Here is a 7656-nt window from a genome sequence, read left to right as displayed (position 1 = left end):
TACACCCATCTTGTCTGATTTCTTGTGCAGTGTGATGACAAAACTGATGAAAAAATAATGTCTGGTAGGTTTTCAGGAAATACGATGTATTTTTGTTTTTCATTTTGTTTTTGAGACAATAGTGGGTTTTTCCTTTTGTGGTAAAAAGAGGAGTACGGTAATTGTCATCTTCCAATGTCAATCCCTTAAATATTGTTGAAAATGTGCAAGGACTGAACTGTGTGGTACTCAATTGTGGAGATTGATTGATGGATGGATGTTTTTCACCATTTTAGCTATTCGTATTTTTTGGGGAGCGTGGCTAAAACAGTACCCAGTGACACAATATGGAGTCCGCCATGATCACCAATAACATCCGCCCCCCCAACCCACCCACTCGAAATAAACCAGTGTGCCTTTGTTTCCAACAGCAGTTACCTAGCGCACTTGTGACATGCCGTTAGCTTGCCAGCTATGCCTACACCCCAAAAATGCATCCCCCCCTTTGGGATAGTCCACTGTTGTGGTTGCTATAGAGCACCTCGTTGTACACCGTGAGTGTGCGCACATCATCGACAGAAGCTGGAAGAGCGACCTAGAAACATTCTTAAAAGTCCGATGTGACAGCTGGCCCGGCTGGTTTAGGGTGCCTCGTTGTCTCAGCGCTTGGCGTGTAAAAGCTCCACGATGGCCCGGTAGTATATATTCCATCCACTGGAGGCTTTAAGGAGATATACAGTATTTTCGCGGCTCAAACATGTAGCCTACAGTAGTTATAGTTATGTTTAGGCAAAACAAAGATGCTAGACAAAGTAGCACCCATTTTTCCAGCTTGTAGAAGTGGATGTTTGATTAATAGTTGAGTGGGGGTATGTCCACTGATCTTAGGAGTGGAGGGAATACTTGGTGATTTTCTTTTTTTATTTTTAATAATCATTCTACATTGACAACACTCTTCTCTGTGGTGTGTTAAATTTACTTTAACTTTACAGGGACTTTGGGTTTTAAGATGGCAGAAGTAAATAGGTGAATTGTTTACCTTTAACAACTCTTACTGGTTTGTGTTCCTAAACAAAATCAAAATCTTACATCAGTAGTCATCAATCTTTATGAAAGTGAGAGCTACTTGTGACTAATTGTGAAGGACTACCACGCAGGTGTCAAACTCCAGTCCTCGAGGGCTGGTATCATCGATGTTTTAGAGGATGTTTCCCTCCTCCAACACACCTGATTCAAATGATCAGCTCATCAACAAGCTCTGCAGGAGCCTGATAACGAACCTGATGTATTTATCATACTTGCTGCCCGCGGGCACCACATTGATGACTCGTCAACGTAATTTTAGCAGCATTATTAGGCTATGTGTTTGAAAGAAAGCTAATCCACGATGCCGTCTTTTTAGGCTAAATCTACCTTCATACATGAACTATAGCCTATAGTATCTATTTTGGACTTTTTTTTCAAATAAAAGTTTACACTGTAATATTTCTTTAGCACTAATCCAAAGTAAAATGCTTTTGTTATAACAAGACACAGATACTTTTAAAGCGTTTGATTGATTGATTGATTGATTGGCTTTGACACAAGGTGATGCCGCTGTAATCCTGACGAACGCCGAGTCAGTGGATCTTTCTTTAATAATTGAAAGTAATAAAAAGTAACATTCAAGTAAAATGTCAGCCTGAGCGTGATGACCCCTCCGCCACCTCATGACGGATGAAAGTCGACTTTGATAAAGTCTCTCTTAAAAGGAAATCAAGTGCATGATTACTGTCTGGATGGCTCTCCTTTCAAGCATTAGATATCCAGGCACATGAGTTGACGTTAATGGCGTCCTTCTAATACAACCCAAGAAGAGATTATGAGACACTTCATTAGCAACTCCCAACAGTGGTTGCCCCTTAAAGGTGATTCGCTAATTATTCAGTGAGCATCACTCACTGTGATCTGATCAGGTTTGAGTTTGATTTGCTCAAGGACCTAAGGCACTGAAGCGTTGACGTTTAGTGAGCTTGTCAGGGTGGCGGATGTATTCTAGTTTTGTTCGAAACAGGGTCGCAAAAACCTGTTGTTTCTCAGCCCTTATTTCTTAGTGTGAGCTGTTTGTCTCCATTTGGTCACGGGGTAATGAGGGAGCCAGCTCTGTTTAGCATGCAGCGATCTCTCCAGCTACACTAAGGCCTCTCATAACACCCGTAATGTGGACCACAGCAGGAGCACCAGACCCTCGTACACACGTGACCTTCTGCTGAAGGAGACATTTCCCAAATTATCCTGTGCGGAAGGGACGATCTCCTCCTCTTGTTTCCATCTTTATGCCAGTATGATACTAATCCAGTGGTTCTCATTTTGTTTTTACACAAAGTACCACCTAAAAAAAAAGATGCTTCTCCAAGTACCATATCATGGGAAACATTAAAACACAGTAGCATATAGTAGCAGTCAGTTTTTATTTCTAAGAAGTACAGTTCAGTTTATTTAATATTATTGTAAGCCACAGTGACATTATGCACAGTTTGAACGTTAATAATAAAAATTCAGGTCAGTTAAATCAAGAAGTATTGCACATAATACAATGGCAGCACAGAGGTTCACGTTGGGGTCATTATACATCTATAGACACCTAGCTAGCTATCCTCAAGGTTTATATTTTTTAATTTGCCCTGAAAATATATATATTTTAATGGTCTCCTCCTTTTTTTTTTTTTATTGACGTTTTATGTAAAGCACTTTGAATTATCTTGTGCATGAAATGCGCTATACAAATAAACTTGCCTTGCCTTTAAAATCGTTTAAAAACTGAACTGAGTATATAGCGCTAAACAAAAATTCACTATTTTCACAACACAATACAAATATTGTTTAAACATTTTTTTTAACAAAATGTCTTGCTGCTCATTTTCATGGCAAATACGCTATTCTGTTCGGCTAATACATTTTTAAATTGCAAATCCATCCATCCATTTTCTGAACCGCTTAACCTCACTATAGGTAGACTTTAAAGATCACTCCACTAATCACTGCACTATTGTAATCATTTGTGAAAATATTTGCACTGTAAACGTTCCCCAAAGAGCTGGACCTCAGCTCCTAAAAAAAACAAAAACAAAAAAAAAAACGTTTAGAGGTGATCAACATTCACAACCCCTTCCACCGTCTGTTACTGAAGCCCCCCGCGCTCTCCTTCGTCTCCTTCGTTGAAAGTGGGAGGCGATCGCCTGCACCAGACAGCCAGCTCACACCCATCCCTTCTTGGTGCAACTCGTAGGCCTATGTGGCCAAGGGCGTCTCAGCCGTGATAAATATGCATCAGTGCCTCACAGAAGATGGAGTTATTTCCACCGTTTTGTGTGGGAGTGTAAATTTATGTGCGTAATCCTTGTGCATGATATCAATGCTCCTGGTCAGAATGAGAATGAATATTCACACACTGATGCGCACGTGAGGAGGATTTTCCTAAAGTCACTAAATGCTGTGTTCCAAATTATTATGTAAATTCTAATGTTTATGTACTGTATGTAGACACTAAATACAATTTTAAATCAATCTACCTATGTAAGATTTGTGTTTGTTTGTTTTATTTTATACCAATTAAAAACCTAAAACACAGTGTTGGAGGTTATTATACACATCGTGAAAAGGTCCAAAACCTAAAACACAGTGTTGGAGGTTATTATACACATCGTGAAAAGGTCCATGGATAGTTTGTGCCTATATTTCATTTCAAGATGTGATAATTGTCACCAAGAGCTGCTGTTTTGGAGGTACAATATCTTACATAAAGTAGTACAACCCTTACGCATTTGTAAATATTTCTATTCTATCTTTCCGCTGGACAACACTGAAGAAATGCCACTTTGCTCGAATGGAAAGTACTGTACAGCTTGGAAAAGAGTGTAAATGTACTGTCCCCTCAAGATACTGAAACTCAACACACATCCAAAAATGTTAAAACAGCTGGCAACAAAAGTGAGTACACAAGTAAAAATGTTCCAAAAATGTGCCATATACTATTGTCCATCATTGATCATTTCTACAGGTTCTCAATAGGGTTGCAGTCAGGGATGATGGTAATCAAACTGGGAATTTTCCCTCCCTTTATACCCATAGCAGCTAAAGATTCAGTGGTTTTGTGTGTGTGTGTGTGTGTGTGTGGTTTTTTTTGTTTGTTTTTTAGTGCGTGGGATGGTGCGTTATCTTGCATGACAACAATTCTACTGTGGCAGGCAGAGTTCCTTTTGTACTGGGCAAGAGATGGTCAGTCAGAAACCTATATATTTTGTATCAGTCATTACGGCACCTTCAGGTTCCTTAAAGGGGCCTACTATATCATCTTAAAACATCATTTCACCAGCTTGTTGGTGGTGTGGTAGCCATTCACTAACCTTTCAACCCCATCCTTCTGGACTACCCCAAAGAAATGGCTTGGAAATTAGTCTTCATATAATAGCGAGATACTGCAAAATTGTATTTTCTTAAGTGGCCTAAAGTACAGTTTATCAATGACTGTAACTCAAGCCTCTGGAGGATCCTTTTCCTTTTTTTTTATGCATCAGAGACACCAGCAGCCTCAAGTATGTTCTTGCGCTTGCATATTTAACACATTCACAGAGTAGCATTTTAGTACACCAAATTGTCCTGACAAACTTTCCTGAATACACTTTTATGTGAACAACCCCATTTGCTTACTAAATTAAACACAAATGATTGGACAATATTCTTGCCTACAGTGGAAGTTTGGAGTGTTAAAATTGCTAGCAAGATTTTTGTATCTTCACAAATCTCCCTGCCGGAGTCTCTGACCTAAGCCATGCCCCTCACTAATGTGCATGAGTGTGATTCTCAAACATTCACAATGACATTGGATTATGAACGTGAATCGTGATAGTTAGAAAGAATGAATATCCAGCTTCAGCAAAATAGCAACACAAGCAGTAACGCACTAGCATTAGCACTGTACACAACACAACATCAGCCGCGGATGCTACGTTGATAGCATGACTAATTTGTGATGAAGTGCTACTACACTAAATAAACACTAACTGCTATTGGTCTAAAGTTGTATTTTTTGGAATGTGCAGTCAATGAAAAAGACGTGATACTACTAACTGTCAAACAGAAATGTTGCTAATTCTGTGTTGTTTCTGAAGCCTCTCAGCTGCCTGATTTCCTACACCCCTGAAAGGCAACTCTTGTGTTCACCAATCAGTCAGCCATGTTGCTGCTTTTTTGCTCTGCTTTTGTTTGCTAGTCTTATACCCTGTTTTTTCGTTATTTCACAGCATTTTGATCTAATGTTTTTAATGCAAATTATATCTATACATGTTTTGCTAATTACAAAAAATGTATGACACTTCAAGATTAAAGCCTTCTTTATTGTCTTGTACATGAATACACACAATCTGGCCTCTACCTTGAACCAGCGAATGAGTGAACACAGAGAGCACACACGTCTCCATACAGACAGGAAATCATTCTTTAAATTGAAATAAATGCCTAATTTAAAGCAATTTAAAGTGATTGGAACTGGATACGGTTTTATAGAGTATATTCACATTTTTGCATGTTTTGTCGCACCAGTGGTTAACAGCGGGGAGCTGAAACAATCATACTGTAAGCAACAAAAAAGATGAAGACATTTTTATACCACTCATCACTCAGGTCTCAGTTGACTGGGAGCTTATCTGAGCTGACGTTGGATGAGAACCGTGGTACACACTGTACTGATCTCCAGCCAATCCCAGGTCATATATAGACTGACGTGAGGCGAGTGTGGTGTAAGACCCAAATGCAACACACCAAACCACCGGAATAGTTGGAGATGACTTTGCCAATCGCTTTAAAGCAACACTGTGTCATATGTCAGTTTCTATTGATTATGGCGGCGCCATATGGACAAAAGCGGTAGTGTTTTGACAAGTCAACCACCTTTCCCATGCGCGCCAGCGGGTAGTGTCGTGAAATCCTGAGCTCTCGCTGGCCTGCCAGTTGGACTGAATTACATTTCTATTTCCAGTGGCTGTGTGAAAGATGAATAGTGATGAGGTAATGAATCTAATTTTGGTGAAACAATACTTTTGTTTTTTTTGTTTGTTTTGGGGCTTCTGCCATGACACCAGCAATAGCGCATATACGTTCGAATCGACTTCCGTCCTTATAGCGAAAGGAGGAAGTGAGTATGCCGTAAAGCAATTCAGGACATTTTTGTGTGTGCCAGGGTTGCTCCCATCCTGCTCAAAGTTGCTTAGTGCCAGTAAAAACAAAACAGACCTCCCCCCGGGCATGGCAAGAGTCCCATTCAACTACTTGTAAGTCAATGTTTCATCAAAATAGTTGTAGTCGAAAAATGGTATTATGGTCGAATTCTTGCCCAGTGCTGCTTTAATATCAACTGTGACAGGTTCACTTCAAAGGCAGGGTGCAGAGCAGATTACTTCACAGTCGAGATGGTGAGACTTGATGAAGATTGGGAATTTGTCCAAATTAGGCCAAAGTCATGTAATGCTCCATAATTTGCAGGTAGCCTGTTAGGGATGGTCACACTTCATTGAAGGACAGGGAACTCACGCTCCGTTGTCTTTGTAGCAGAATTCCCAACAGCCACTGCGGCAGGCAAGCAAATGTGCTAAGGCAGAAATTCTGGTCGGAGGCAGCAGGGAGCCACAGGAACCGGAAAATGTGATATGGCAGAACTCATGGGTGAGTTTGTCAATTGTCAAACAACCTGATGATTTAGCCATCAACAAAGCCTCAAATAAGTAGTTAAGACGTGGGCGTGGCTGACAGACTGTGTGAACAACCACCAAAGATGCAAGGGTAATTGAAGACTAAATTGTCCCAAGCTGTGAGTGAGTGTTTGTATGTTTATGATTATGTATTTGTTGATCCGAATTGTGACAGTGTTGTTTGTAAAACATGTGGATTGCGTAAACAAACCAAAAAAATGAGGTGGTTAGGCTACACGAGAAGTGATGATTCACACGTTAAATACTGTAGCTGAGTCTTTTGACCCTTTTACGTAGAGTGTAGCTCCACTGGCTGTTGAGTCCCACTAAAATCAGCACATCACAAGTGGCTGCTGTGGTATTTCCCACGGGAGTTGCGCCATTATTCACCGTCTACAGAGCAGCTCCAGGGTTTATGCCTAGATGGCATCATTACCATCACTACTGTGTGTCAAATTCAATTTAGGCCCAAGCGTGTTTTAATCGGAAATAACTTAGCACTTAGGGCCTATTTTTACATAACTTATAGGACATTTCACAACAACTGTCAGGCTTGCTGAGCCTCACATTTATTCATTTATTTATTTATTTTCTATTTGCATTTTATTCTCAACATCTCGCTGCAAGAATTTCAGCGCATCTTCACTGAGAGCTCCTGCAGGCAATTTAGGGTCCTCACTATTTTGCTTTTGTTTGTCTCTGCTCATTTAACCACTTGGGTAGGCTGGATGCCAGGAAAACTACAAATTAACACCAAATTTGCGTCTGCTCGTTTCCCATTATATATCATAACATTACCGGTAAGATAGTGAGTTTTCATTAGCCTAAATTATATCACTTGATTACTTGAACATTATAGTGTTTAATTATAAGATTTTTAATTGTCTTTTGTTCTATGCCAGTTTTTCTGCAAACCAACCGAATGACAAATGATCTCTGTTCAAACGAGAGA

This window comes from Filicampus tigris, chromosome 2 (genome assembly GCF_054856515.1).
Source record: "Filicampus tigris isolate MCC_2025a chromosome 2, RoL_Ftig_1.0, whole genome shotgun sequence".
In the NCBI taxonomy this organism is placed as follows: domain Eukaryota; kingdom Metazoa; phylum Chordata; class Actinopteri; order Syngnathiformes; family Syngnathidae; genus Filicampus; species Filicampus tigris.
The sequence above is the reverse complement of the archived record's forward strand: the minus strand, read 5'-3'. Positions refer to the sequence as shown.